Source organism: Pinus tabuliformis, chromosome 2_1 (assembly GCF_031772625.1).
Source record: "Pinus tabuliformis cultivar Carrire ecotype Pingquan chromosome 2_1, CPIR1, whole genome shotgun sequence".
In the NCBI taxonomy this organism is placed as follows: Eukaryota; Viridiplantae; Streptophyta; class Pinopsida; order Pinales; family Pinaceae; genus Pinus; species Pinus tabuliformis.
In genome coordinates this window covers 737,284,061-737,289,532 of record NC_142299.1, presented here as the reverse complement: position 1 = coordinate 737,289,532, position 5,472 = coordinate 737,284,061, and the positions used below count along the sequence as shown (strand labels likewise).

Here is a 5,472-nt window from a genome sequence, read left to right as displayed (position 1 = left end):
AATTCCTCTTGAACACCCAAGCTAAACTCAATTTACAATCACAAGCAACACATTCTATTGCAAAATGAAGAAGTTCAATTGGTTTAGTTGTTCTTTATTAGAACAAAACAATTTAGGCTGTCTTAATATGGTTGAAAACCACTTCACAACCTCCAAATTGATTTTATTTCTTGATGCTAATTCAATTCCTCTATCTTTATTCTCCATGTGGCTATTAGGCCAAGTCCACCTTAATATTTTCTTGATCGTTATTAATTCTTAAAAACACTTTGAGACACGACATGGATATAGGACCCAAGAACTTAGGATTCAATAAAAGAATTTTTTGAATAATATTGAGAATTAGATAATATCCTATATTGTAAATGATTGCTCAATAAATCTTGGATAATAGTAATGGAACACATGGGAAAATAAAGTGATTGCTACAACCTCCTCCATTTATAAAATAATTGGACACCTTGACCTTCATCATTAAATATTAGACATTATTGTTATTAATTTGATAATTCCTACTCACTTGAAATAAATGATTATGACAACTTTGTATCAATCTAGACCTTATTGGGAAGAAAGCCTCATGTTTTTAACTTCATAATTCCTACTCATTTAGAGTGAATGATGATGACAATTTAATATCATCAAATTAATCTTTGTAGGAAAACCCTTATCGAAGTCCATCTCCACACAAATGCAGGCATAAGTAGTCTTGTAATTTTTTTTTTCCATTTTAGGACAACGACGATAAAACTTTCCCAGCACATTCCCAATGTAGGAAAGAGATGTATGATTATAAAAATGTAAGGGAAGGTTCAGAAGCCTTACCCAAACTGGGGCAGGGGAGATTGATGTCGTTACCAGGTCAAAGTGGGAGTCCATGGCTGCATAAAGAGGCCAGCACTCCCCAAAACCACAACCCAACTCCACAAATGGCCTTCTTGTCCTCAGTATTACCAAAAACCACAATGAAGAAACCCTGAGCCATAGGGTAAATATTCAGCTTGTCCATCAAAAAGGGCTTCCATGTCTCAAACATCCATTTAGTAGATCTACTAGTCGTAACCAATACCCATTAAACCTGCAAACCAAGCCATTCTTTGAAAAATATTTTTCACAACGGAAAGTTTGCTCAACCACAGGAACATTGAGGCAAGAAATTTATTAAACCACTGGGAGACCAAAACCAAATTTCAACATAGTGTTGTACGAAACTGAAGAAGAACTAGCTAGACTAGTAGCCATACCTGCAAAAGAACAAACTTTTTTGCGAAATCACAAAAATTCACTATTGAACAATCTTCAAAATTCCACATAAACAAAGCAAAACAAATATTAAATGGCTAAAAACAAAACCCTAACTACCACACAAACTTCTAACTTCTAGAACTCCTCTTCAAAATAATTAAAATTATTAATATCTCACTCCTATAAAAAGAAAAAACCTATCGTCAACCCAAAAGAACAAACCAATACTCGCTCATAGTTATAACTCCACCCCATGCAAATAACATAGATATATAATCTATTTTATTTGTGAACTTAGAATGAATCTAAAATAATGTCGTAACTAAAGATATTCCTATATCATTTATTAAATAATTTTATTATAGACGAGTTTAACCATTAAAAACTATATTTTTATAATATAAAATTTAAAATTATTTATGATCACTTTACTATATAAAGTATATTTACTAAATTATTTATGATTGCTATACTATATTGAAAAATGATCGATATGTTTTTCAATTTTAATTAACATAAACAAAAAAATTAATTAATAAAAATGTCAGTTATAAAGTTATAACATAACTAAATGTAAAATTAAATTTATAAAACCATGTAAGATGAAAAATTTATTTATTTCTACACAATATGGTAAGAATACTTTTTCTTTTTTCTTTTTTTGGTGTATTTTTGTAAAAGAGTGAAGATGCAAGTTAATATTAGCATGACGAAAGTGTTGGTTTTCTTTAAAAAATAAAACATAGCCAATATAAGTTCTGCTTTGAAAGCAACACTCTTGAAGAAGTTGTAGATTACAAATACTTCATAATTGACTTCAACAGAAATCTAAGCTGGTAAGGTTGCAGAAAGATAAGAACTTTGGGAGGTTGGAAAACATTGTATGCTTTTCAAAATAGGTGTAGAAAGGCAGAGCTATGAGATTGGTAGACAACTCAAACTCTTTTTGGGCTTTTAGTGATTCTAATGGTTCTTTATAGTTATGAACTGTGGGCCAACAACACATTTGACTTACATTGGAAGCAAATTGAGAAAATTCAGAAACACTTGAGTAAACAAGTTCAAAATTAAAAGTTTAGTTCCTTATGATATCTTGCTAAGTGAAATGGGGGATGCACAATTGCTATGGAGTGTCTCATAAAATATTTAAAAATAATTGAGCAAATATAAGAGGGAAGATGACCTAAGGTTTTCTTCAATGACATATTGTGCAAAAGAAAGAAGACTTGGACGTGAAAAAATGGCAAATGGTTTAGTAAATGGGCATTTACTTGAACATATGCCACACAAATAGTAAAGAGATAAAAGCTTTTGCTATGATTAAGTGCCACAAGGGTATTTGGGATAAAGAGAAATTACTATATTGAAGAGTTTAATCATACTTGTAATCATTATAAAAAAAGATACATAGGGCCAATATCTCATGGACAGCCAAACTTCTTATTGCTAATAACTAACTTTCATCCACTCTATTGTGAAACATAACATTGGAAAAAACAAAAAAAATTTAAGGAGAAAAAATGTATATACTTTATACTTCCTAAAAAATAAAAACAATTCATTTTAAAATGTAAAACTTTCAAAAACAATAGAGAAAATTATGTAAATATATTAAAACAAACTTTTAAGATAAATTATTCATTGAAAAATAACTCTTAGAAATAAATTATTCATTAAAATAACTCTTGAAAAATTGAGAAGGTTCGTTATCATGTTATACGAACTTTTGAGATAAATTATTCATAGACAAATAACTCTTGAAATAAATTATTCATTGAAAGGACTCTTGAAAAATTGAGAAGGTTCATTACCATGTTGTACAGTACAAAAATTGAATACAAAATCAGATGACGAGACTCTCTGTAGGAAGTTAAAATTATTTCGTTCTTCTTCCTTATCCCCTTCAAAATTCAACCATCAAATCTCATATACATATGATATTGTATTACACTATTAGAGCCACTCTGAAATACTTTATGTACGATACCGTATCAGGTCTTACAATTCCATAGAGTTTAGAAAAAATAAGGAGAAAAATCTCTTTCACCAATCAACTGCCACGAGGTATCATCTAAACTAGTTGACATTTGATCTCTACACCTCATAGGAGGTCCATTTAAATATTGTTTCCACCGGACACTGTTCCTCCAATTATTTCTGCCAAAACTTGGGACAATTTCAGACAAATCTCTTCGAAGGTGAATCAAAGAAACGAGGAGGAGGCGAGGGTTGCTAAAGATGGAAGTGGATTGGAGCTGGATATTGATTTTGAAGGAACCGAACATGTCCGCTGACTGTGTTAACCTCCAGTAACATTGCATGAAAGGTAGCACAAAATGCAGTTTATGCCAAATTCAAACACCCAGTTTCGATTCCGATTCACATACAAACGTCACACTTAAGCTCTCTGTTTCTTTACCCCTCTTCCTATTATAAATTATGTCAGCTCAAGCTTATCTTCTGCGTTTCACAGAAATCATAGCATTGAGAATGCCTCCTAGCGTTAATGACACGAACATTCTGTCTAATTTTGTTTGTAGTTCGATCGTTTAGTCCAGCAGTCTCGAACCCGCAACCTGTGCATTGAGAAACCCTTGATGATTTTCCATTAGGGAATATCTGCAAAATATGTTTTGGCAAATAAATATGTCGTTTCTATCAATCCTGGACTTAGAGGAACCTTTTAAAACATTGACAGATTGCATTCGAGTGATCACTAGAATCGAACATGGAATGTCGTCTCAACGAGGGTAACGATTCAATTCTGATGTCACGAGTGGTTTTAACAACAAACCCGTCTGAAGTTGATGCTCTCGGGCAACCAAATTTTGCCTGTTTATTGCTGTTTTCATGGAATCGTTATTTGGGTTTCTTGAATTTTATTTAGCGAAGCATTCAAACTGATTGGCAGTTCTTGTCCCTTTCCATGTGCAGTGTTTTCTTTGTTGTGTTTGGCGCTTTATAGGCCAATTGACTCAGCGATTGAGGCATTTTGCTTGGAACAGCTTAGAAATCACTCGGAACGGATTCAGCTCACGATACTTCGCCAGTATTATTGTTTTTATAGGTGCCAGTGGCCATTCACTACTTCTCGTATGTGGACTTTTTGATGCAAATTTTTGAACCGACACGCTTGGTTATGTTAGCTAATTTTACAGGTTATGATTTCAGGGACATGTTAGAGAGTGAGAAAATCGAAGTTATAGGGGAATTTTGATTACGTCGCAATGGGTGCTGTGCCAGAGCCTTCTGTTTATGGTAAAATTTTAGATTATCATTTTCCGCTCAGATATAGGATAAGAAGTACTTATTTTGGTTTTATTATTAACTTCTTGTTGAAATTAAAAAAATTATAGACTCCTTTGTTATGCTGAATCTCTGAGAGAAGGAAAAATTAACTTTTAAAATGATAGTTCGATTGTTTTGAAAAGTTAATATGATTTAACGACACCACCATACCCCCAAATACGGATGGATTTTGGGGGCACACCTGTGTAAAGGACAAGCCAAAGGTCGACCTTATACTTGAAAATTTAATATCCTAAACCACCGGTCTGCAAAGTTAAAAAAGAAAACAAAATCGATCTTACGAAAGTCATATAATAGCAAATTATTTAAATTAACCAGAATCCGGACTGAAGTCCAATGTCTAAGTGTCCAGAATCATAAATCCTAATTAAGCCCCTAACTGTAGCCAGCTGTGAAATGCAATTATTTTTGTTCCCAGGGAAAATCTCACAGGGAAATCCCTGGGCTCTTCCCTTCATTTCACGGTTGGTACCCTGCGTAAACCCATTGGCACTGGTTATGTCGCCTAACCCAATAGGGACGTTGAGTGATGCATTCAACAGAGGCAGCCAGCCTGGGGGATTGATCCAAAGACCTCCTGCATAAGGTTCAAACCACTCAATCACTGAGCTAACCCACTGGCTTTGAATCAGCAATTTATCATAGTGGTTCATAGCTTTTCTAGAAGGCGGATCACTAGACCACCATCTCTCCACCGATATCCACACCCCACCTTGTGTTACCCCCCTGGATTTACTACCGTTGTAGGTTATATAGGCCAACCATCAGCATTCTGTACTTCATGCATTCCTGCTGCTGATTGCCTGCTTGAAGAACCTCTTTCTGGATCTGTACTCTCTGGCTTGTCTGTCAAAATCTTTTCCATCCGATCGTTATTGCTTCTCGGGTGGGGGCTCTCTATTTGCAGTACAGGGCACT

General features: G+C 34.0%; 1 long non-coding RNA gene across 4 annotated transcripts; it reads left to right on the top strand.

The window, feature by feature from the left end:
• Window positions 1-3,195: 3,195 nt before the first annotated feature.
• Window positions 3,196-4,514, top strand: LOC149202695 (uncharacterized). 4 transcript variants are annotated; one of them, XR_016253561.1, is made up of 4 exons: window positions 3,196-3,571; window positions 3,944-3,995; window positions 4,180-4,338; window positions 4,417-4,503. It is a non-coding gene; the product is annotated as an uncharacterized LOC149202695 (long non-coding RNA). The 4 variants fall into 4 exon arrangements; XR_016253563.1 differs by having other exon boundaries at window positions 3,216-3,571; window positions 3,944-4,014; window positions 4,180-4,312; window positions 4,417-4,514; XR_016253560.1 differs by having other exon boundaries at window positions 3,231-3,571; window positions 4,180-4,312; window positions 4,417-4,514.
• The last annotated feature ends 958 nt before the right edge of the window (window positions 4,515-5,472 follow it).